The sequence below is a fragment of the Arachis hypogaea genome, chromosome 19 (genome assembly GCF_003086295.3).
Source record: "Arachis hypogaea cultivar Tifrunner chromosome 19, arahy.Tifrunner.gnm2.J5K5, whole genome shotgun sequence".
NCBI lineage: Eukaryota > Viridiplantae > Streptophyta > Magnoliopsida > Fabales > Fabaceae > Arachis > Arachis hypogaea.
In genome coordinates this window covers 81,669,900-81,696,008 of record NC_092054.1, presented here as the reverse complement: position 1 = coordinate 81,696,008, position 26,109 = coordinate 81,669,900, and the positions used below count along the sequence as shown (strand labels likewise).

Below are 26,109 nucleotides of genomic sequence, written 5' to 3'. Positions count from 1 at the left end.
CATTTGGTGTATATCTCGCTTCAATTGCTCCCAGTTGAGACCTTCAAGAAATTGTTGGTATTGTTGGTATAGTGGTGGTTGAAGTTCTAGGTAGTGTGGTTGCTCTTCTTGTTGTGGTTGCCCTTGTGGCACATGAGCATGAGCTCTATACTCCCTTCTTCTCTCAAGTGGGTTGACAGCCACCACTTTGGCCATCTTCTTGGCAGTTATGAGCTTGTCTTGTTCTACCAGCACCTCATCAATAATCTTCTCAACCCCTGGTTCATCACATAGCCTTTGGATAATGCTGGGGAAGGCCAACCTTGTGCTATCCTTAGTGCTTTTCAGCACCATGTTGATGTTGTTGGCAATCATCTCCCCAACATTCATATTTTCCCCTTTCATGATGCGGTATATGAGCACAGTCCTTTCCACTGTCACCTCAGAAGTGTTGGAAGTAGGATTGAGAGATCTTCTCACAAATCCAGCCACCCCCTAGCTTGGGGCTCAAATCCCTTCTTCTCAGCTGGTTGGGTCTCCCATCTTTGTCATTTATCCATTGCACATTCAACACACAAATCTCATTGAGGATTTCATCAAATCCTGGGTCTTCTTACTTCATTCTTTCTTCAGAGCTCCGAGTGGAGCTTGTTTTCTTCACCATGAGCATCTTGTCTATGTTAGAGGGGCTGTAGTCAATGGTTTTCCCCTTAACATAGCAAAGATATTGCCCTAGCTGAGGCACAACATTGGCGTAGAATTCTCTAACCAAGCTTTCCACCACTGTCCTAGGTGGGTTACACAAGAGTGCCCACCCTCTGTTGTTGATTTTTCTATTGATCTCAGGGTGTTCATTCCTTCCCAATTGGAAGCCAACCTCTGGAATAATTTTTCTCTCACTCACCCAACCATAAAATTAGTTTTGGTTGAATGAAGAGAGGAACTTATGTTCATCGTAGCTTGAGGATCCTGAGGTTGGTTCCTTGGTCTTTCTTTTCTTTGATGATGAGGCTCTTGATGGTGCCATTGGGATGAAGAATGGGTGTTTGAAAGGCTAAAGAGAGTTGAAGAAAGTTGCAAGAGAACAAGCAAAATACAGTTTTGGTCCATCACCAAACTTAGGACATGATTTTCCCTAATCAAGTAGAAGAGGAAAGGTAAGGAAAAGAGGAAGGAGATAAGAAGAAAGAAGGAATTGTGTGGGTTCTTTTCGTGTGTGAAGTTGGGGTTTGAAGTGTGAGGAGAGGTGGGAAAGTAGGGGGTTTTTATAAGGGTGGAGAGTGTGGTCTGAATGGTGGGAAGTGAAAGCAATTCAATGTTTTCCCACTTAGGGAGTGGCGCCTAGCGTGGGAAGAGGCGCCAATCCTTATCCTTCTTTGCTTCCTGCATGTGTTGAGTTCTAAAGTGCAAGTACACTTTGACTTCTTGCTTTATGAGCTATCAATCATGTGGGCCCGATTCTCTCTCTTGAAAATAAAACCGAAACCCCATCAGTAATGACAAAAGAATCCTTCACATTCCTTGTAGTGTTAATAAAATTGCAACTGATGAGTGTCCCTTGAGACACCAAACTTTAATTCCATTGCATCTAATAAATTGTGTTCATCATTGGGTTTTTAATGTGTTCATAAGGATGAATTAACTTTAATCCTTTCACATTCTTTTGCTTCTAACCCCTTCTGAACTCATTTAGAACCAAATTTCATGCATTTACCAATTTATTAAATGCTTTCAACTTGAATGGTATTGGGCTTGCTAGGTGATCTTCATATGGTGGTGGCCACATCAAACTTAAACTCTGGGCTTACTTTCAACTTTAATTTGTTCAAATGGTTGTAAGCCTAGATTAAGTGGATTGGTGGCCACACCAAACTTAGCTTTTTAGCTAGTTCTTAGCCCAATTACTCATCATCAGTGAATCTATTCATCAAATTGCACTTTCAGAGAAAAAGAAAATAAATTGAAGATTTCCTAACTACCAAAACTGATATTTAAACTTCATAATCTACTACCTTCAATCTACCTTTAGGAAGCAATGAAACAATAATATTAAACTGAAACTTAAACAACCTAAGTTGACAATTTTAAGCTATTTCTAAGAAAGCAGTAAATCAAAAGGATATAAAGTGTTGGGGTGCCTCTCAACTAGCGCTTCTTTATCGTCACTAGCTTGACGTTCTTCCTTCCTTAGCTGAGGTTGTAGCTCACTCTCTTCTCATCCAGTGAGTCTCCCAAGTAATGCTTGAGTCTATGGCCATTCACAGTGAAAGTTCTTTGTGTTTTGTCCTCCATGAGCTCTACATGACCATAAGGTGATACCTTGAGGATGGTGAAGGGTCCAGACCATCGAGACTTAAGCTTCCCTAGGAAGAACTTGAGTCTTGAATTATACTGCAGCACTCTCTGACCTTCTATGAACTTTCTTCTTGCTATCCTTTGATCATGTCACCTCTTTGTGTTTTCCTTGTAAATCTTTGCATTCTCATATGCTTGATTCCTAAACTCTTCCAACTTATTGAGTTGCATTAGCCTCCTTTCTCCAGCAGCTTGATCATCAAAATTCAGCATTTTTAGAGCCCAGAATGTTTTATGTTCAAGCTCAACTGGTAAGTGACAAGCGTTACCAAACACCAATTGGTATGGAGACATCCCAATGGGTGTTTTGAAGGCTATCCTATAGGCCCATAAGGCATCATCCAGCTTTTTAGACCAATCCTTTCTTGAACTTTCAACAATTTTTTCAAGAATTCTTTTGAGCTCCCTGTTTGAAATCTCAGCTTGCCCGTTGGTCTGTGGACGGTATGGAGTTGCCACTTTGTGCTTCACTCCATATTTAGAGAGGAGTGCTTCAAGTTGCTTGTTGCAGAAGTGTGTTCCTCCATCACTAATGAGGGCTCTAGGAACTCCAAATCGGCTAAAGATATTCTTTCTCAAGAAGTTCATCACAACCTTGTTGTCATTTGTTGCTGTGGCTATGGCTTCTACCCACTTAGACACATAATCTACAGCCACCAATATATAATTGTTTGAGTAGGAAGATGGGAAAGGTCCCATAAAATTAATTCCCCACACATCAAACTATTCTAATTCCAGTATAAACCTCTGTGGCATTTCATTTTTCTTAGGTAGATTACCAGCCATTTGGCATTCATCACACCTTGATACCAATTCCTTTGCATCCTTGAACATGGTTGGCCAATAGAACCCACATTGTAGCACCTTGGCTGCAGTTCTTTCCCCACTGAAATGGCCTCCATATACATATCCATGGCACTGCCAAAGCACTTCCTGCCCTTCATCTTGTGAAATACACCTTCTCAAGATACCATCAGCACACTTTTTGAACAAATATGGCTCATCCCAAGTGTAGTGTTTATCATCTTTGATTAGATTTCTCCTCATGTGTCTGTTGATGTTAGTTGGTAGTTCCCCAATAGCCTTGAAATTGGCTATGTCTACAAACCAAGGGGCTTCTTATATCATCATCAACTACTCATTAAGGAAGCTTCCATTCACTGCAAATTGATGTGCATCATCTTCTTTTTGTGGAATCCTTGAAATGTGGTCAGCCACTTTGTTTTCTGCTCTACTCCTATATTTAATTTCAATGTCGAACTCTTGGAGTAGCAGGATCCACCTTATTAGTCTTGACTTGGACTCTTGTTTGGTAAGCAAATATTTGAGTGCTGCATGATCAGTGAATACAATTACTTTAGAGCCAATAAGATATGATCTAAACTTATCAAAAGCAAAGACAATGGCAAGTAATTCCTTCTCTGTAGTGGTAGAGTTCCTTTGATTCTCATTGAGGACTTTGCTGGCATAATAAATAACATGCACCAACTTGTCTCTCCTCTGTCCTAAAACAGCACCAACAGCAAAGTCAGATGCATCACACATCAGCTCAAAGGGGAGATCCCAGTAGGGTGGTGCCATGATAGGTGCAGAGGAGAGTTTGATCTTAAGTTCTTCAAAGGCTAGCATGCACTCTTTATCAAAAACAAAAGGTACATTAGAGACAAGTAGGTTGCTCAAAGGTTTGGCAACCTTTGAGAAATCTCTAATGAACCGCCTATAGAAGCCTGCATGTCCTATAAAACTTCTAACTGCTTTGATTGCAAGGTGAGGGTAACTTTTCAATCACCTCCACCTTAGCCTTGTCCACATCTATGCCTCTTTTTGAGATCTTGTGGCTAAGAACCCCCCTCTGTAACCATAAAGTGGCCAAGAACCATAAGGTTGGTTTCTTGGCATCTCTTTAGCACCATGGCTAAGTGGTGCAAGCAGTTAGAATATGAATCACCAAACACAGAGAAGTCATCTATAAACACTTCAATAAATCTTTCAATCATGTCTGAAAATATGGAGAGCATGCACCTTTGGAATGTTGCAGGTGCATTGCACAATCCAAAGGGCATTCTCCTATAAGTAAAAACTCCATAGGGACAGGTAAATAAGGTATTTTCTTGGTCCTTAGGGTCTACAACTATTTGGTTGTAACCAGAGTAACCGTCCAAGAAGCAATAATATTCATGTCCCGTAAGTCTTTCCAGCATCTGATTGATAAACCCATATTTTATGATATATATTGTGCTCAATTCAAGAGATTTATTCAATCCTTCACTCACTTATTCATGTAAATTGCATGGTTTTACTTTCCCTTCCTTATTATGTGATATATGTGAAATACATATTTCCTATGTTTTAAAATTAATTATTTTAATTACCCTTTATTACCATTCGATGCCGTGATTTGTGTGTTAAGTAGTTTCAGATATTCTAAAGGCAGGAATAACTTAAAGGATGGAAAGGAAACATACAAAAATAGAAGGAAAGAACAAAATGGAGTTTTTGAAGAAACTGGCAGCGACGCGAACGCATGGACGACGCGGCCGCATGCCTAGCGCAAAAAGACAGCGACGCAAATGCGTGACTGACGCAGACGCGCGCTATGAGCAGAACACAGATGACGCGGATGCATGGCCTAAGCGAACGGGTGACAAGGAAAACTCCAGATGACGCGACCGCGTGACCCACGCGGACGCGTGACAGACGCCACGCACCAGAAATTACAGAAAATGCTTCTAGCGATTTCTGAAGCCCTTTTTGGCCTAGATCCAAGTCCAGAAGGCACAGATTAGAGGTTATGAAGTGGGGGAATGCATTCATTGAGGAAGAGATCCAATTATTTACTTTTCATAGTTTAGATGTAGTTTTTGGAGGGAGAGGTTCTCTCCTCTCTCTTAGGTTTTAGGATTAGGATTTCTTATTATTTCAATTTAGTATTCCAACTCCTTATCAGGTTCAATATTCCTTTAGTTTATATTTCCCTTTTGCTTTCAGATATTTTAATGCTTTCCTTTAATTACTTTTGTTGCCAAATTGGCTTATGAACCATTCATGTTTAGATTTTATTTTCTATTTAATATGATTTGAGGTATTTCAAAATTATGATTGCTTTCCTTTATTTACATTAATAATTTACATTTTCTTCCTTTTGGCTTGGTTGATTAATTGGTAACTCTTGAGTTGTCAAACTCATCGTGATTGATAATTGTTATTTTTACCAATTGAATTAAACTCCAATAACTCTAGTCTTTTCTTAGGAATCGACTAGGACCTGAGGATCAAACTAATTGGTCCACTTGACCTTCCTTTGCTTTATTAAAGGCTAACTAAGTGGGATTAAAATTCAATTCTCATCACCATTGATAAGGATAACTAGGATAGGACTTCCAAAATTCTTATACCTTGCTAAGAGTTTATTTTAGAGTTATTTATTTATTTTAATTGTCATTTAAATTACTTGTTCCTTACTTTCAAAACCCCAATTTGCAAAACTCATAACCAAGAATAAGAACATACTTCCCTGCAGTTCCTTAAGAAGACGACCCGAGGTTTAAATACTTCTGTTATCAATTTATTTAGGGGTTTGTTACTTTTGACAACCAAAACTTTTGTAAGAAAGGTTGATTGCTTCGTTTAGAAACTATACTTACAACAAGAATTTATTCTAAATTCTAAACCGTCAATCTTCCTCTCCTCAAAATGGCGCCGTTGCCGGGGAACTGCAATCGTGTGCCTTATTATTGGTTATTGTAAATATGTTTCTTTTATTTGTTTAATTGTTTTTGTTTTTCCCTTTTTACTTCTTTTAGCTACTATGAATTCTCACCCCTCTCGCTTTGAGTTTGGTTCTAATATTGTTGAAGGAAACGGAAGTTATAGCAAGAACATGCATCAAGGTCAGAGAAATCAAAGATGGATGGAGCCAAGAGGATTTGATCAACCCTTTAAGCAACAACACCTTCCAAGATATCATGGACAAAGACCATTATACAATGCAAACCAAGCTAATAGATATGGTGGACAACCTTGTAACTACCAACAAGCCCCACCCTGTGCCTATAGACCATCCTCACAACATAACTTTGAACCACCACACTCACAAGCTCCTTTTCACCATTCACCACCATACGATCCTTATTTACCCTGATTCCAATCCAATTACTCCCAAACACCATCACTTCCCTATGTGCCATGTCCATATCCATCACCTAAAGAATCGCAGTCTCGCCTCAAGAAAACAGTAGATCAACTTCATACAACCCTTCATCAGCTGGAGCAAGCAATACATCAATTATCTTTCAGACGTTCGGACCCTCAAGGAACTCCAATAGCTTTATGTGGAGAATCTAATGACAAACGTAGCATGAAGGAGACACTAGAAACCCCAGAGGGCAGTAATGAGCATAACTTTATTCTGGAACAATTGGAGGAAGCTCAAATTATCCAAGAAGAAGAAATACTGATTGAAGATTTAGGAGATGCTGAACCTCCATTGGAATCCAGAGTTGTGAAGAATTCCGTCAAGGACGTTACAATTGATACTAAGGAGGATAGTGCACGGCCCCCAAAGCAGGTATTTTATGAAGAACTAGACGGAATAACCCAAGACACAAGTTTCCTTGATGATGGTAGCCTCCAGTCAAGTTCTCCTAGTAATGAACTTGCATCCGCAAGTGAATTCTCTGAGATTGAAGAATCTTCCCCAAGTGAATACGAAGATGATGCAGAGGTAGATTTCTCTCAACCTCCAGCTTATGACTTGAGTGATGAGGAAGACATAGAAGACTTTGATCAGGACGGTATTGCATTTGAAGAATTTTGCAAAGAAGTGGATAAATTCACAGAAGATTACAAGGGAGTAGAACTTACAGAACCACTGGAAACACTTATCCCAAGGCCATTACCACCCAATACAAGCTTCAAGTGGGTACAATCCTTAACCTTTAACTTTACTTTTCCACTTGAATATGGTGTGGTTGAAACAGATGGCCAGCTTAGAGCTCTCTGCGGCTTTAAGAGTAAGAGGGAAATGGCTCATACTCAGAGCTAGTGCACAAGGTTCAATAAGGTTCCACGCTTCAACTCGAAGTGCACGGATTGGCATCATGTTCAATGGAATGGATCTCGGAAAACGTTTGGTCATCTTGGTGAGAATCTAATTTCTGAACTGCCCGAATGGAAAAATATAGATCAAGACGAAGGCGGATTTAAAAGCAAAGTTTGGGATCTTGGAATCTATTCTGACATTTGTCACCCCAAGAGCCTGAGAATTTGTTTGAAGCTGCTCAGAAAATTCACATGCCTAGTTTGGGACCCCGGAGGCTGTTGGCATTCCAAACATTGGTGGAGATTTCTAGATAAATTTAAGCACAAGCCACCATAACAGGAAGCTCATCTAATGTCCAACTTAAGGACTTTAACTAAAAGTGCTAGGTGGGAGACAACCCACCATGGTATGATCGTTCCTGTTTCCATTTTATTTCGTTTTGTTTATTTTTATATTGTTTTATTTTCATTGAACCTGCATAGTATTCGTAAGCATTTGCATTAGCATTACATACTGCATAACTACATAATCGCATATTAAAAAAAAAAAAGGCGTGCGACACGATCGCCTCGCTAAAGCGTTCGCGTCAGTTGCGAAAAACACCCCCCACGCGTCCGCGTTATTCACGCAGCCGCGTGATCTGGAAATCGGCGTAAAAATCTAACGCCAAGAAATCTGGGTTGGAATCGTGCGGTTGTTGTGCGTTTAGCACAAAACGGCCCACGCGTTCGCGTCCACCACGCGAATGCATCACCCATCTTCGCGTGAGCGACGCATTCGCATCGCGTGGATTACACAACACCTCAAAAGGAGACAGAGAGTTGCACTAAAATGACGCTGGAATTGTGCGTTTAGCACAATTTCCAGCAACGCGGTCGCATGCCTCATGCGACTGCGTCATTCAGCCTTCTACCCATTCCATGCGATCGCGTCACTCACGCGATCGCGTCAACCCTTTTCCACCCTAGCTATGCAACCGCGTGCCCCACGCGTTCGCGTGGATTCAAATTCATTAACCCCCAGTCATGCAAAACCCTACCCCGTCGCGCCCCCCATTCCCCTTCTTCTCCCTTTCTTCTCTGTAACCCTCCCTTGCGCCCATCACCACCACCCCAGCCACCCCACCGACTGTACCACCGTCGACCACCCAGCCACGACCGCGATGCCACCACCCCCTTCTTCCTTCCCTCTCTTTCTTCTCTTTCTCTTCTCTTCTTCCCTCCACCACCGTTGCCACCACCACAGCCAGCCACCACCACCGCACCCTCACTGCCGCACCTCCCACCAACACCCACCCCCTCCCTTCCTTCCCCCTTAACCACCCTTCCCTGCACCCCAGCCCTAACCAACACCACAAAACCATCCCTGCCGCCACCAAGGTTTGCCACCGCGCCACCCTACACCGCCGCAGCACCACCCTAACCACACCCCCACCAACTCTCAGTTCCTTAGCTTAGTTCATACGCCTACCAGGTTCCGCCGAACGCCACCTTTCTTTCATTCCTAGTCATTTTCATATTTTTTTAAGTTTATGTTTCGATTTAGGATAGTTAGAGTTGCATGTTTGTAGTGGATTCTAGGTGGTTAGGTAGCTAGGATGTGGTTAGTGGATTTAGACCTGTTTAATTGCAATGTTCTTGTTACTTGTTTTATCATTTTCATAATTCTGCTGTTGCTGTGATCTAAGTATTCTTCATATGATGTTCTTTCCTATTTCATGCTGCTTTTTACACTACTTTTCCCTGATTCATTTTCTGTATATGTAATTGCAGCTTTACTTTAATTTGTATGAACTATTCTGATTGCTGTTTATTACCCGGAAACATCCAATTTTAGCCGGAATACTGCCCAATTTTCTCTAAATTGTTTTGATATTCATTCATGTTTTAGTTTTGGCTATTTGAATTTGGCATTCCTCAGCTTTTACCAAACCAATTCATGAATGAACGGGCCAACATTCCTATTCATCTATTTTTCGGGTTAATAAATCCAATTATTGTTGATTAGATTTCACTTTTTCGCTATTTCTATATCTATATGAATCATCAACAACTTAATTTCCTTGCTTGAATATGAGTTGTCTGTTGCTTAAAATTGTAAAATTCTTGTTGCTTAGAAACCAATCATCAAGCCACTTACTCTGACTTTCTTTTTACTAACTCACTAATTTCCGCTTTCTAACCTCTTTTTCAACTTTAACCACTTTTAACTTTCTAAACTTACCTCTTTGCCTTTTAACTAACTCCTTTAACTTTTTACTTCATAGCATGATTATTATTTTTCCTAGTTAAATCGGTATTTTACTTATATCATATTTTGGATTGTAATTTCTCATCTCAGCTTTTTAACTCCAAAACACTCCAAAATGCATAATTATTCAACTCATTTCATTATTCTACTACTCCTTTTCCACTATGTGCTTATCTTGTTAATTGCCTACTTGTTTTCCTGCTTTTATTATATCCTAGATTTCTATTTTTCAAGATGTCTGACCCTCAAAGAAAGGGAAAAGGAAAGGCAACAACTAGCAAACGAAAAAGAGGTGAATCCTCTATGTCTCTCCTAGAGCTTATGCATGATGACTCCTGGCGGGAAAAGCATTTTACCCCGCAGGAGAAGGATGACCAGCTCCTCCCTGCCACTGATCTAATTAAGTTTGCAAACCGATACTCTGAGCTGAAGTATCCAGTGTTTGCTGCCTCCAGAAATCTGTACCTGGAGAGAACTTTGAAAATTCCAGAAGAACTACAGTAGTACACCTCCGATCAGATCAAACAAAGAGGCTGATTCTTCTTGGAGAGAAATTTGACTGAGGTCAATGCTTCCTGGGTAAGAGAGTTTTACTGCAATTATTTCAAGACTTCCCTGGATGCAGTGCACCTCAGAGGGAAACAGATACTGGTCATTGAAGAGGCCATTGAGGATATTCTGCGCCTTCAGCCTAAGTCAGAATAGCCTGATGGTTACCAGAAGGCTGAAGAGGACATGCGCTTTCTGAGATTTGACTGGGACGCTGTCAAAGAGAGGATAGCCCTTGACCCTACTGTCCCATGGGTCATGGGTAAGAACACCACCATGCCTAAAGGAATCAAGCGGATCTACTTGAATGATGAGGCTCGGCTCTGGCACCAGATCCTGAGTAACTTTATTATGCCGAGCACTCATGAGACGGAGCTGCCTGCTACTATGATTACCCTCCTCTGGTGTGTGATGGAGGGTAAGGACCTGTATCTGCCACGTTTCATCTGGCACTATATGGCTAGGGTCCATGTCAGAGGCACCCTCCCTTTCCCTTACCTGGTCACCCAGCTAGGCCGTCGAGTTGACGTGCCTTGGGAGAATGCTGATGAGAAGCCACCTGCTGCGGACTACAAGAAGATCATTCCTCACAGCAAGAACTTCCTGGCTTTAGGCTACAGACCTTCATTCCTTCCTGCTTCTGATGAGACAGCCACACCTTCAGCTGCCCCCTCTTCTTCCACTGCTGCACCTGTCCCACCCACTGCATCTCCGGCTGCTCCTGAGCCTATTTACCATTTGGTGCATCGCCTCTTCGCCCGCTTGGACCGTATGGAGCGTCACAACAAGCGACGCTATGAGCACGTCAAGTTGATGATCCGTTCTGGAGGCGACATCCCCTCTGAGCCTGACACCCCTTCTGATACATCTGAGGTGGAGGAGGACGCTTACGAGGAGGAGACCCCCACCCAGGCTTCACAGGTAGGACCGGAGCAGGCTGCGCCACAGCGGGAGGAGCCACAGCAGATTCAGGCCGCAGATCCAGAGATTCCTATCCAGTTAGAGCCTCCTGTATAGCAGACAGATCCTCCTACCCTCATCTAGCCTGCAGATCCTCAGGCCACCACCGAGACTCCAGCAGCCCATCCTTCCAGTGATGACACCTGTTCACACCCAGCTTGAGTGAGCATCGAGGACGATGCTTTATTTTAAGTGTGGGGAGGTCGCCATCTCTGCCGTATTTTTTGGTGAACCACTACAGACTCTTTTATTTTATTTTGGTTATTTTTCTTTATTTTTATCTTTATTTTTATCTTTATTTTTATTTTTATCTTTCAGTACTTATACATTGTTCTTTTCATGTGTTTTTAATCTACTTTCTGCATTTTGCACTTTAGTTTATACCATTAGCCAGTTAGTTTAGTTGCAATTCCAACTTATTAGTTATAGAATATGTGGATTAATTAGTATAGTTTACCCTTTAGCATGTGATAGTTAGTTTAAATTGAAAATAAAAAGGAAGTAAACTAGAGACTTTAACAGAATAAAAGCAATCCACACACCTTGTATATAGAACATAACATGTTAGTTAGTTAACAACATTTCATCAAGGAGGAACACTAAAACTTTAAAGCCACCTAAAAAACAAAAATTTTACATTGAGAATAATGGGAACTCTTAATTTCCACTTGCATGACATATATAACTGATATATGATTTTTTGAGCTATAGAACACACAGCCTGTGAGTTTTGAGCTTAATTGTATGGTTACATTCAAACCATAATTTTTATTCCTATGTGTTTCGCCCTTCTTTTTAATCTGATGTTCTTTGCTTTGTTTTAATCTATATGTCCAATTATAGAGTATAGATACATACTAAGAGATGATTGAGGCTATTACTTGTTTAAGCTCACTTATCCCAAATAAGCCTACCTTTTACATCATCCTTGTTAGCCCCCTTGAGCTTTTAAACCTCTCTTGTTATATAAACCACATTACTAGCCTTAAGCAGAAAAACAAAATAAAAATCCCAAGTTGAATCTTCGGTTAGCTTAAGATAGAAATTGTGTATTGTTTAAGTGTGGGGAACTTTTTGGGAACATGAATGATAGAAACAAAGGTAGAAAGTTAAAAAGAATAAAGATATCTCAAAATAAAAAATTTGGGAAGCATGCTCATGTGAAATCAATTGAATTACCATGTGTAATAAAAAAAAATTTTATTTAAATAAAAGGGATACAAAAATTTCCCAATTGCAAAATAAAAAGAATCAATGCACATGGGATAAAATTTAAGTTAATGAGCTTGCAATACAAAGTGAGAAAAATCTGGGCAAATAGGTTAAGAAGCTTTGAATTACAAAATATGTATGTTAGGTGAGATCTTAGACTAGTCAAGGATTCACTTATGAGCTCACTTAGCCTTATACATATACCCTTACCTTTACCTTGGCCCCATTACAACCTTGAAAAAGACCTCATGATTTTTGTATAACTGTATTCTATAATTGTTGATTGGTTAGATGAAGAACAACGTTATAGAAAGTAAGGATAAAAAGAAGAATAGAGTGATTAACCCAATAAACACTGAGTGACTAGAGAGTAAACACAAATCTAGTGAGGGTTCAATAGCTCATCACCATATATCTCTGCTTAAATTGTTAATTGTCTTGCAAGTTTGAAGAATATTTTTACTCATCTCAATTGTTAAAGTGCTTTAACATTATCTATGGTTGGCTATGCATATATGATTCCTTGAGAATGTGAATTAATTTAACTACATGTAAGTTTTATATACAAGTGAATAAAAATTAGAATTAGATGGCTCATTTAGGTAGTTGCATTTAGATAGATTGCATTGCATGAGATTCCACCACTTTAACCTTACCTTATTCTTTATCTTGGACTTAGCATGAGGACATGCTATTGTTTAAGTGTGGGGAGGTTGATAAACCCATATTTTATGATATATATTGTGCTCAATTCAAGAGATTTATTCAATCCTTCATTTACTTATTCATGTAAATTGCATGGTTTTACTTTTCCTTCCTTATTATGTGATATATGTGAAATACATGTTTCCTATGCTTTAAAATTAATTATTTTAATTACCCTTTATTACCATTCGATGTCGTGATTTGTGTGTTAAGTAGTTTCAGATATTGTAAAGGCAGGAATAACTTAAAGGATGGAAAGAAAACATACAAAAATGGAAGAAAAGCACAAAATGGAGTTTTTGAAGAAACTGGCAGCAACGTGAACGCATGGACAACGCGGCCGCATGCCTAGTGCGAAAAGATAGCGACGCGAACGCGTGAATGACGCGGATGCGCGCTATGAGCAGAACACAGATGACGCAGACACATGGCCTAAGCAAACGCGTGACAAGGAAAACTCCAGATGACGCGACAGCTTGACCCACGCGGACGCGTGACAGACGCCACGCACCAGAAATTACAGAAAACACTCCCAGCGATTTTTGAAGCCCTTTTTGGCCCAGATCCAAGTCCAGAAGGCACAAATTAGAGGTTATGAAGTGGGGGAATGCATTCATTGAGGGAGAGCTCCAATTATTCACTTTTCATAGTTTAGATGTAGTTTTTAGAGGTTGAGGTTCTCTCCTCTCTCTTAGGTTTTAGGATTAGGATTTCTTATTATTTCAATTTAGTATTCCAACTCCTTATCAGGTTCAATATTCCTTTACTTTATATTTCCCTTTTGCTTTCAGATATTTTAATGCTTTCCTTTAATTACTTTTGTTGCCAAATTGACTTATGAACCATTCATGTTTAGATTTGATTTTCAATTTAATATAATTTGAGGTATTTCAAAATTATGATTGCTTTCCTTTATTTACATTAATAATTTACATTTTCTTCCTTTTGGCTTGGTTGATTAATTGGTAACTCTTGAGTTGTCAAACTCATCGTGATTGATAATTGTTATTTTTACCAATTGAATTAAACTCCAATAACTTTAGTCTTTTCTTAGGAATCGACTAGGACCTGAGGATCAAACTAATTGGTCCACTTGACCTTCCTTTGCTTTAGTAAAGGCTAACTAAGTGGGATTAAAATTCAATTCTCATCACCATTGATAAGAATAACTAGGATAGGACTTCCAAAATTCTCATACCTTGCTAAAAGTTTATTTTACAGTTGTTTATTTATTTTAATTGTCATTTAAATTACTTGTTCCTTACTTTCAAAACCCCAATTTGCAAAACTCATAACCAATAATAAGAACATACTTCCCTGCAGTTCCTTGAGAAGACGACCCGAGGTTTAAATACTTCGGTTATCAATTTATTTAGGGGTTTGTTACTTGTGACAACCAAAAATTTTGTAAGAAAGGTTGATTGCTTGGTTTAGAAACTATACTTACAACGAGAATTTATTCTGAATTCCAGACCGTCAATCTTCCTCTCCTCAGTGATCCTTCCTGGTGGCTTCATTAAGCTTCCTATAATCAATGCACATGCACCAGTCGGTCACTGTTCTTGTAAGTATCAGCTCATTCTTCTCATTTTTTACAACAGTGATCCCTCCTTTCTTCGGGACTACTTGCACTGGGCTTTCCCAAGGGCTGTCTGAGATAGGGTAAATCACCCCAGCATGCCACAATTTCAACACCTCTTTTTGGACTACTTCATTCATGGTTTGGTTCAGCCTTCTTTGTTGCTGTCTTGAGGGCTTGGCACCTTCCTCAAGCAAGATTTTGTGCATGCACATTGAAGGACTAAATCCCTTCAAGTCTGTAAGTGTCCATCCTATAGCATCCTTATGTTGCTTCAGCACATGGATAAGCTCCTCTTCTTGCTCTTCACTCAAGCTTGCATTAATGATCACTGGGTAAGTGTTGTTGTCACCTAAATATGCATACTTCAAGCTTGGGGGTAGGGTCTTCAGCTCTAATTTTGGTGCCTCCACTTCCTTGTTGTCCGTGTAGTTCAGCATGATCGACTTCTCCATGGTTTCTTGTGGCATTTCTTTACCTGATGCTTGTTGCTCCAACTCCATAATCTCTGCACATTGTTCTTCCTCCAAAACCCATTGAACTATCTTTTCTATGGTGTCTACCATCATGCACTCTCCTATGGATTCCTTGGGGTAACTCATTGCTTTGAAGACATTGAAGACCATCTTCTCTTTATTTAACTCAAGACTAGTTCCCCTTTTTGAATATGAATAACGGCTCCAGCAGTAGCTAGGAATGGCATTCCTAGGATGATTGATGTGTTGGCTTTTTTTTCCATATCCAGCACAAAAAAGTTAGCTGGGAAAATAAACTCTCCCACTTTCACTAACAAATCCTCCACTACCCCATGAAGGAATTTGAATGTTCTATCGGCCAATTGGAGTGCCATCTTTATTGGTTTGGCTTCCTCAATCTTCATCCTTCTCATCATGGTCAAGGACGTGAGATTGATGCTAGCCCCCAAGTCACACAATGCTTTTTCAATGGTGATATCACCTGTGATGCATGCAATTCAGAAACTCCCAAGGTCTTTCATCTTCTGAGGAAGCTTCTTTTGTTTGATAGCTGATGAGCGGATAATTTATACGCTTTTTGGCATTGTTTTTAGTATGTTTTTAGTATATTTTAGTTAGTTTTTATTAGGTTTTTATTAGTTTTTAAATAAAAATCACTCTTCTGGACTTTACTATGAGTTTGTGTGTTTTTCTGTGATTTCAGGTATTTTCTGGCTGAAATTGAGGGACCTGAGCAAAATTCTGATTCAGAGGCTGAGAAAGGACTGCAGATGCTGTTGGATTCTGACCTCCCTGCACTCAAAGTGGATTTTTTGGAGCTACAGAAGCCCAATTAGCGCTCTCTCAATTGCGTTGGAAAGAAGACATCCTGGGCTTTCCAGCAATATATAATAGTCAATACTTTGCTCAAGATTTGATGGCCCAAACAGGCGTTCCAAGTCAACTCAAGAATTCTGGCGTTTAACTCCAAAACTGGCACAAAAGCTGGAGTTAAACGCCCAAACTGGCACAAAAGCTGGCGTTTAACTCCAAGAAAAGTCTCTACACATGGAAGCTTCAATGCTCAGCCCAAGCACACACCAAGTGGGCCCAGAAGAAGATTTATGCCTTAATTACTCATTTCTGTAACTCTAGGCTACTAGTTCTCTATAAATAGGACCTTTTGATATTGTATTTTCATCTTTGGACACATCTTTGGACGTTTAGTCCCTAGACCTTGGAAGCTGGCCATTCGGCCATGCTTACACCTTTATCACTTTTGTATTTTCAACGGTGGAGTTTCTACACACCATAGATTAAGGTGTGGAGCTCTACTGTCCTTCATGAATTAATACAAAGTACTATTGTTTTTCTATTCAACTCAAGTCTATTTCTTCTCCAAGATATTCATTCGCACCCAAGAATATGATGAATGTGATGATTATGTGACACTCATCACCATTCTCACCTATGAACGCGTGACTGACAACCACTTCCGTTCTACATGCAAACAAGCTTGAATGTGTATCTCTTGGGTTTTTAATCTAAGATTAGAACCTTCGTGGTATAGGCTAGAATTATTGGCGGCCATTCCCGAGATCCGGAACGTCTAAACCTTGTCTGTGGTATTCTTAGTAGGATCTGGGAAGGGATGACTGTGACGAGCTTCAAACTCGCGATTGTTGGGCGTGTGACAGACGCAAAAGGATCAATGGATCCTATTCCAACATGATCGAGAACCGACAGATGATTAGCCGTGTGGTGACAGCGTGCGTAGAACATTTTCACTGAGAGGACGGGAAGTAGCCATTGACAACGGTGATGCCCAACATAAAGCTTGCCATGGAAAGGAGTATGAATGATTGGAAGAAGGCAATAGGAAAGCAGAGGTTCAGGAGGAACAAAGCATCTTCATACGCTTATCTGAAATTCCAACCAAAGAATTAGATAAGTATCTCTATCCTTATTTTATGTTTTATTTATCTTTTAATTATCAATTCTCCATCACCATCTGAATTTGCCTGACTGAGATTTACAAGGTGACCATAGCTTACTTCAAGCCGATAGTCTCCGTGGGATCGACCCTTACTCACGTAAGGTATTACTTGGACGACCCAGTGCACTTGCTGGTTAGTTGTGCGGAATTATGACAAAGTATGATTCACGTTTGAGAGCTCAAAGTCCTTTGGCGCCATTGTTGATGATCACAATTTCGTGCACCAAGTTTTTGGCGCCGTTGCCGGGGATTGTTCGAGTTTGGACAATTGACGGTTCATCTTGTTGCTTAGATTAGGTACTTTTCTTTTTATTTTTCAGAATTTTTAAGAATGAATTCTAGAGTTTCAAGGTGATGTTCTTATCATCACAAAAGCTGATTGATTCTCATCAATTTAGCTGCTGAATGTAATGTCCTGCTGAAGCTTGGCCAACCATGTCTAACCTTTCTAGACTGAAGCTTTAGACTAACATTTCATGATTCCTGGAATTCTTATTAAAAGTTTTGAATCCCTTTATTTTCTTTTCCATATAAGTTTCAAAAATCACAAAAAAAAAATTATAAAATCATAAAAATCAAAAATATTTTATGTTTCTTGTTTGAGTCTAGTGTCAATTTTTAAGTTTGGTGTCAATTGCATGCCTCTAATTTTCGAAAAATATGCAATATGTTCTTCATTAATCTTCAAGTTGTTCTTGATGATTTCATTGCTCTGATCTTTAAATTCCCTTGTTTTGTGTGTTTAGTTGTTTCTCATATGCATTCTCAATTTGTTAGTGTCTCTTATATGAAAATTTTTATGTTTGGTGTCCTGCATGCATTGTTTGTTTGATTTGAGTTTCTTAAGATTAATTGTATTTTGATTGTTTCTCATCATTGAAAAATTCAAAAAAATTTTCAAAACTATGTCTTTTCAAGTCAATAATACAGAGAATTGAAGATTCAGAACATTCAGCAGAGGAATCAAACAGAAAAAGCTAGGCGTTCAAAACGCCCAGTAAAGAAGGAAAACTGGCGTTTAAACGCCAGCCAAGGCACCTGGCTGGGCGTTTAATGCCCAAAAAGGTAGGATTTTGGGCCTTAAACGCCAGAATGGATACCATTCTGGGCGTTTAACGCCAGGATGACACTAGAGGGAAGATTTTGTTTTTAATTCAAATTTTTTTCCAAATTTTCATAATTTTTCAAAATCAAATCTTTTTCAAATCATATCTTTTCAATCATATCTTTTCAAAATTAATTTCTTTTCAATTTTTTTATTTATTACTATTTTCGAAAATCCTTGCAACAATTAGTGATTTAATTCAAAATTTTCAAGTTGTTACTTGCTTATTAAGAAAGGATCAAATTTTAAATTCTAGAATCATATCTTCTAATTTCTTGTTAGTCAAGTAATCAACTTTAATTTTAAAACTTTCTCTTTTTAATTTGATTTTCAATCATATCTTCTCAATCATATCTTTTCAATCACATCTTTTTCAAAATTAATTTTCAATCATATCTTTTTAATTTCTAATTTTAAAATCTTTTTCAAAAATCACTTAATTTCTTTCCCAATCTTAATTTTCGAAAATCTCAATCAAATTTTCAAATTTCTTTTTATTATTTCAAAATCTTTTTAATTTATTTTCAAAAATTCTTCCCCTCTTCTCACATCCTTCTATTTAAGGGACTAACACTCCTCCTCAAGGTGCAATTCGAACTCTATCCTTCTTTATATGTTTGAATTCCCTTCTATCTACCTCCTCCTTCTATTCTTCTTTTCCTCTGACACCTCAAGGAATCTCTATACTGTGACATAGAGGATTCCCTACTTTCTTGTTCTCTTCTCTTTCATATGAGCAGGAACAAAGATAAAGGCATACTTGTTCAAGCTGATCCTGAACCTGAAAGGACCTTGAAGAGAAAGCTAAGAGAAGCTAAAGCACAATTCTCTCTAGAGGGCCTAACAGAACTTTTCAAAGAAGAAGAAACCATAGCAGCCGAAAACAACAATGCCAACAATACAAGAAAGGTGCTTGGTGACTTTACTGCACCTGCTCCCGACTTCTATGGGAGAAGCATCTCAATCCATGCCATTGGAGCAAACAACTTTGAGCTTAAGCCTCAATTAGTTTCTCTAATGCAACAGAATTGCAAGTTCCATGGACTTCCATTGGAAGATCCTCATCAGTTCTTAGCTGAATTCTTGTAAATCTGTGACACTGTCAAGACCAATGGGGTTGACCCTGAAGTCTACAGACTCATGCTTTTTCCTTTTGCTGTAAGAGACAGAGCTAGAACATGGTTGGATTCACAACCTAAAGAAAGCCTGAACTCTTGGGAAAAGCTAGTCAATGCCTTATTGGCAAAGTTCTTTCCACCTCAAAAATTGAGCAAGCTTACAGTGGAAGTCCAAACCTTTAGACAGAAGGAAGGTGAATCCCTCTATGAAGCTTGGGAAAGATACAAGCAATTGATCAGAAGGTGCCCTTCTGACATGCTTTCAGAATGGAGCATCATAGGTATTTTCTATGATGGTCTATTTGAACTATCTAAGATGTCATTGGATAGCTCTGCTAGAGGATCTCTTCATCTGAAGAAGACGCCTGTAGAAGCTCAGGAACTCATTGAAATGGTTGCAAATAACCAATTCATGTACACTTCTGAAAGGAATCCCATGAATAATGGGACAACTCAGAAGAAGGGAGTTCTTGAGATTGATACTCTGAATGCCATATTGGCTCAGAATAAAATATTGACCCAACAAGTCAATATGATTTCTCAGAGTCTGTCTGGAATGCAAACAGCAACAGGCAGTACTAAGGGAGCTTCCTCTGAAGAAGAAGCTTATGATCCTGAGAACCCAGTAATGGAAGAGGTGAATTACATGGGAGAACCCTATGGAAACACCTATAATCTTTCATGGAGAAATCATCCAAATCTCTCATGGAAGGATCAACAGAGACCTCAACAAGGTTTCAACAATAATAATGGTGGAAGAAACAGGTTTAATAATAGCAAGCCTTTTCCATCATCTTCTCAGCACCAGACAGAGAATTCTAAGCAGAGCCACTCTAACTTAGCAGCCATTGTCTCTGATCTAATCAAAACCACTCAAAGTTTCATGACTGAAACAAGGTCCTCCATTAGAAATTTGGAGGCACAAGTGGGTCAGCTGAGTAAAAAAATTACTGAACTCCCTCCTAGTACTCTCCAAGCAATACAGAAGAGAATCCAAAGAGAGAATGCAAGGCCATAAACACGTCTCACATGATCGAACCTGGAGAGGAGGAAGAGGCAGTGATCTCCACTAAGGAAGACCTTAATGGACGTCCACTAACCTCCATGGAGTTCCCTAATGAGGAACCATGGGAATCTGAGGCTCAGACTGAGACCATAGAGATTCCATTAAATTTACTTTTGCCATTCATGAGCTCTGATGAGTATTCTTCCTCTGAAGAGGATGAAGATGTTACTGAAGAGCAAGTTGCTAAGTACCTTGGAGCAATCATGAAGCTAAATGCCAGGTTATTTGGTAATGAGACTTGGGAGGATGAACCTCCATTGCTCATCAAAGAACTGGATGACTTTACTAGACAGAGATTACCTCTAAAGAGACAAGACCCTGGAAAGTTCTCAATACCTTGTACCATAGGCACCATGACCTTTGAGAAGTCTCTGTGTGACCTGGGATCAAGTATAAACTTTATGCCTCTCTCTGTAATGGAGAAGCTAGGGATCATTGAGGTACAAGCTGCAAGAATCTCACTGAAGATGGCAGACAATTCAAAGAAACAAGCTTATGGACTTGTAGAGGATGTCTTGGTAAAGGTTGAAGACCATTACATCCCTGCTGATTTCATAATCTTAGAGACTGGGAAGTGTATGGATGAATCCATCATCCTTGGCAGACCCTTCCTAGCCACAGCAAAAGCTGTGATTGATGTTGACAGAGGAGAATTGATCATTCAAGTGAATGAAGACTCCCTTGTGTTTAAAGCTCAAGGATATCCCTCTGTAACCATGGAGAGGAAGCATGAAGAGCTTCTCTCAATACAGAGTCAAACAGAGCCCCCACAGTCAAACTCTAAGTTTGGTGTTGGGAGGCCACAACCAAACTTTAAGTTTGGTGTTTAACCCCCACATTCAAACTCTAAGTTTGGTGTTGGGAGGTTCCAACATTGCTCTAAACATCTGTGAGGCTCCATGAGAGCCCACTGTCAAGCTATTGACATTAAAGAAGCGCTTGTTGGGAGGCAACCCAATCTTTAATTATCTATGTTAAATTTCTATTTTCTTTTGTTATTTTATGTTTTCTATAGGTTGATGATCATGTGAAGTCACAAAAATAATTGAAAAAGCAAAAACAAAAGGAAAAACAGAATGAAAAATAGAACACGCTAGAGGAGAAACTTACTAGCGTTTAAACGCCAGTAAGGGTAGCAGAATGGGCGTTAAACGCCCTGTCTGGCACCATTCTGGGCGTTTAACGCCAGGAATGGGCAAGAAGCTGGTGTTAAACGCTAGAAATGGGCAGCAGCCTGGCGTTTAACGCCAGGATTGGCAGAAAGGGGCATTTTTGCACGCCACTTGGTGCAGGGATGAGATATCCTTGACACCTCAGGATCTATAGACCCAACATGATCCCCACCTACCCCACCTCTCTCTTTCTTCTTCACCCATTCACCAATCACCTCAATACCACTTCCCCAAAAACCCTTCACCTATCAAATCCCACCCTCTTCTCCATAAACCCTTCACCAATCCACATCCATCCTTCATAAAACCTCACCTACCTCCCCATTCAAATTCAAACCACTTTCCCTCCCAAACCCACCCTATATGGCCGAACTATACCCCCTTCTCCACTCCTATATAAACCCATCTTCACTCCTTCATTTTCACACAACCTAAACACTACTTCTCCCCCTTGGCCGAAACACAACGCCCCCTCCATCTCCTCTATTTCTTCTTCTTCTACCCACTTCTTTCTTCTTTTCCTCGAGGACGAGCAACCTTCTAAGTTTGGTGTGGTAAAAGCTAAAGCTTTTTTGTTTTTTCATAATCATTAATGGCACCAAAGGCCGGAGAAAACTCTAGAAAGAGGAAAGAGAAGGCAAAAGCTTCCACCTCCGAGTCATGGGAGATGGAGAGATTCCTCTCAAGGGTGCATCAAGACCACTTCTATGAAGTTGTGGCCAAGAAGAAGATGATCCCCGAGGTCCCTTTTAAGCTCAAAAAGGGCGAATATCCGGAGATCCGACATGAGATCCGAAGAAGAGGTTGGAAAGTTCTCACCAACCCCATTCAACAAGTCGGAATCTTAATGGTTCAAGAGTTCTATGCCAATGCATAGATCACCAAGAACCATGATCAAAGTGTGAACCTGGATCTTAAGAATTGGCTTACAATGGTCCGGGGGAAATACTTAGATTTTAGTCCGAAAAATGTAAGTGTGGCATTCAACTTGCCCATGATGCAAGGAGATGCACACCCATACACTAGAAGGGTCAACTTTGATCAAAGACTGGACCAATTCCTCATGGACATATGTGAAGAAGGCGCTCAATGGGAGAGAGATTCAGGAGGGAAGCCGGTTCAACTAAGAAGGCATGACCTCAAGCCCGTGGCTAGGGGATGGTTGGAGTTCATCCAACGCTCAATCATTCCTACTAGCAACTGATATGAAGTTACTATAGACCGGGCTATCATGATTCATAGCATCATGATTAGAGAGGAAGTAGAAGTTCATGAGGTTATATCCCAAGAACTCTACAAGGTGGCGGACAAGTCCTCTACTATGGCAAGGTTAGCCTTCCCTCACCTCATTTGTCACCTCTGCAATTCAGCTGGAATTGACAAAGAGGAAGACATCCTCATTGATGAGGACAAGCCCATAACTAAGAAAAGGATGGAGCAAGTGAGAGAACCTCACCAAGAGCATGAGGAAACTCCTCATCATGAAATCCCTGAGATGCCTCAAGGGATGCATTTTCCTCCACAAAACTATTGGGAGCAAATCAACACCTCCCTAGGAGAATTAAGTTCCAACATGGGACAACTAAGGGTGGAGCACCAAGAGCATTCCATCCTCCTCCATAAAATTAGAGAAGACCAAAGAAGCATGAGAGAGGAACAACAAAGGCAAGGAAGAGACATTGAGGAGCTCAAGCACTCCATAAGATCTTCAAGAGGAAGAACAAGCCGCCATCACTAAGGTGGACCCGTTCTTTAATTTCCTTGTTCTTTATTTTCTATTTTTTGAAAATTGTGCTTTATGTTTATTTATGTTTGTGACTTTATTACATAATCATTAGTGTCTTAGTGTCTATGCCTTAAAGCTATGAAAATGAATCCATCACCTTTCTTAAGTGAAAAATGTTTTTAATTGAAAAAGAAAAAGAAGTGCATGAATTTCAAATTTTAAAACAGTTTAATTATTTTGATGTGGTGGCAATACTATTGTTTTTCTGAATAAATGCTTGAACAGTGCATATTTTTGAATTTGTTGTTTAAAGAATGTTAAAATTGTTGGCTCTTGAAAGAATGATGGGAAAAGGAAAAATGTTATCTGATGATCTGAAAAATCATAAAATTGATTCTTGAAGCAAGAAAAAGCAATGAAAAGCTTGTAGAAAAAAAAAAGAGAGAAAAGAAAAAGAAAGAAAAAGAAAAGCAAGCAGAAAAAGCCAATACCCCTTTAAACCAAAAGGCAAGGGTGATAAAAAGGATCCAAGGCTTTGAGCATCAGTGGATAGGAGGGCCCACAGGAATAAAATCTTGGCCTAAGCGGCTAAACCAAGCTGTCCCTAACCATGTGCATGTGGCGTGAAGGTGTCAAGTGAAAACTTGAGACAGAGGGTTAAAGTCGTGGTCCAAAAGCAAAAAGAGTGTGCTTAAGAGCTCTGGACACCTCTAATTGGGGACTCTAGCAAAGCTGAGTCACAATCTGAAAATGTTCACCCAGTTATGTGTATGTGGCATTTATGTATCCGGTGGTAATACTGGAAAACAAAATGCTTAGGGTCACGGCCAAGACTCATAAAGTAGCTGTGTTCAAGAATCAACATACTTAACTAGGAGAATCAATAACACTATCTGGATTCTGAGTTCCTATAGAAGCCAATCCTTCTAAACTTCAAGGGATAAAGTGAGATGCCAAAACTGTTCAGAAGCAAAAAGCTAAAAGCCCCGCTCATCTAATTAATACTGATCTTCATAGATGTTTTTGGAATTCATTGTACATTCTATTCTTTTTATCCTATATGATCTTCAGTTGCTTGGGGACAGGCAACAATTTAAGTTTGGTGTTGTGATGAGCGGATAATTTATACGCTTTTTGCCATTATTTTTAGTATGTTTTTAGTATATTTTAGTTAGTTTTTATTATGTTTTTATTAGTTTTTAAATAAAAATCACTCTTCTAGACTTTACTATGAGTTTGTGTGTTTTACTGTGATTTCAGGTATTTTCTAGCTGAAATTGAGGGACCTGAGCAAAAATCTGATTCAGAGGCTGAAAAAGGACTGTAGATGCTGTTGGATTCTGACCTCCCTGCACTCAAAGTAGATTTTCTGGAACTACAGAAGCCCAATTGGCGCGCTCTCAATTGCGTTGGAAATTAGACATCCTGGGATTTCCACAAATATATAATAGTCCATACTTTGCCCAAGATTTGATGGCCCAAACAGGCATTCCAAGTCAGCTCAACAATTCTGGCGTTTAACTCCAAAACTGGCACAAAAGCTGGAGTTAAACGCCCAAACTGGCACAAAAGCTGGCGTTTAACTCCAAGAAAAGTCTCTACACATGGAAGCTTCAATGCTCAGCCCAAGCACACACCAGGTGGGCCCGGAAGAAGATTTATGCATTAATTACTCATTTCTGTAACCTTAGGCTACTAGTTCTCTATAAATAGGACCTTTTGATATTGTATTTTCATCTCTGGACACATCTTTGGACATTTAGTCCCTAGACCTTGGAGGCTGGCCATTCGGCCATGCTTACACCATTATCACTTTTGTATTTTCAACGGTGGAGTTTCTACACACCGTAGATTAAGGTGTGGAGCTCTGCTGTCCTTCATGAATTAATACAAAGTACTACTGTTTTTCTATTCAACTCAAGTATATTTCTTCTCCAAGATATTCATTCGCACCCAAGAACATGATGAATGTGATGATTATGTGACACTCATCACCATTCTCACCTATGAACGCGTGACTGACAACCACTTCTGTTCTACATGCAAACAAGCTTGAATGTGTATCTCTTGGGTTTTTAATCTAAGATTAGAACCTTCGTGGTATAGGCTAGAATTATTGGCGGCCATTCCCGAGATCCGGAACGTCTAAACCTTGTCTGTGGTATTCTGAGTAGGATCTAGGAAGGGATGACTGTGACGAGCTTCAAACTCGCGATTGTTGGGCGTGTGACAGACGCAAAAGGATCAATGGATCCTATTCCAACATGATCGAGAACCGACAGATGATTAGCCCTGCGGTGACAGTGTGCGTAGAACATTTTCACTGAGAGGACGGGAAATAGCCATTGACAACAGTGATGCCCAACATAAAGCTTGCCATGGAAAGGAGTATGAATGATTGGAAGAAGGCAATAGGAAAGCAGAGGTTTAGGAGGAACAAAGCATCTTCATACGCTTATCTGAAAATTCCAACCAAAGAATTACATAAGTATCTCTATCCTTATTTTATGTTTTATTTATCTTTTAATTATCAATTCTCCATCACCATCTGAATTCGCCTGACTGAGATTTACAAGGTGACTATAGCTTGCTTCAAGCCGACAGTCTCCGTGGGATCGACCCTTACTCATGTAAGGTATTACTTGGACGACCCAGTGCACTTGCTGGTTAGTTGTGCGGAATTGTGACAAAGTGTGATTCACATTTGAGAGCTCCAAGTCCTTTGGCGCCATTGTTGATGATCACGATTTCGTGCACCAATAGCACTGCACTCCTCAGTTAGTATTATGGTTTCTTTCTCTCCCAAGTTCCTCTTTCTTGTCATGAGCTTTTTTAAAAATT

At 39.7% G+C, this 26,109-nt stretch overlaps 1 non-coding gene across 1 annotated transcript; it reads right to left on the bottom strand.

Annotated features, from left to right (window-relative positions):
• Nucleotides 1-19,458: 19,458 nt before the first annotated feature.
• LOC112781557 (small nucleolar RNA R71) lies at nt 19,459-19,566 on the bottom strand. Its single transcript, XR_003192329.1, has one exon. It is a non-coding gene; the product is annotated as a small nucleolar RNA R71 (small nucleolar RNA).
• Between the last annotated feature and the right edge of the window lie 6,543 nt (nt 19,567-26,109).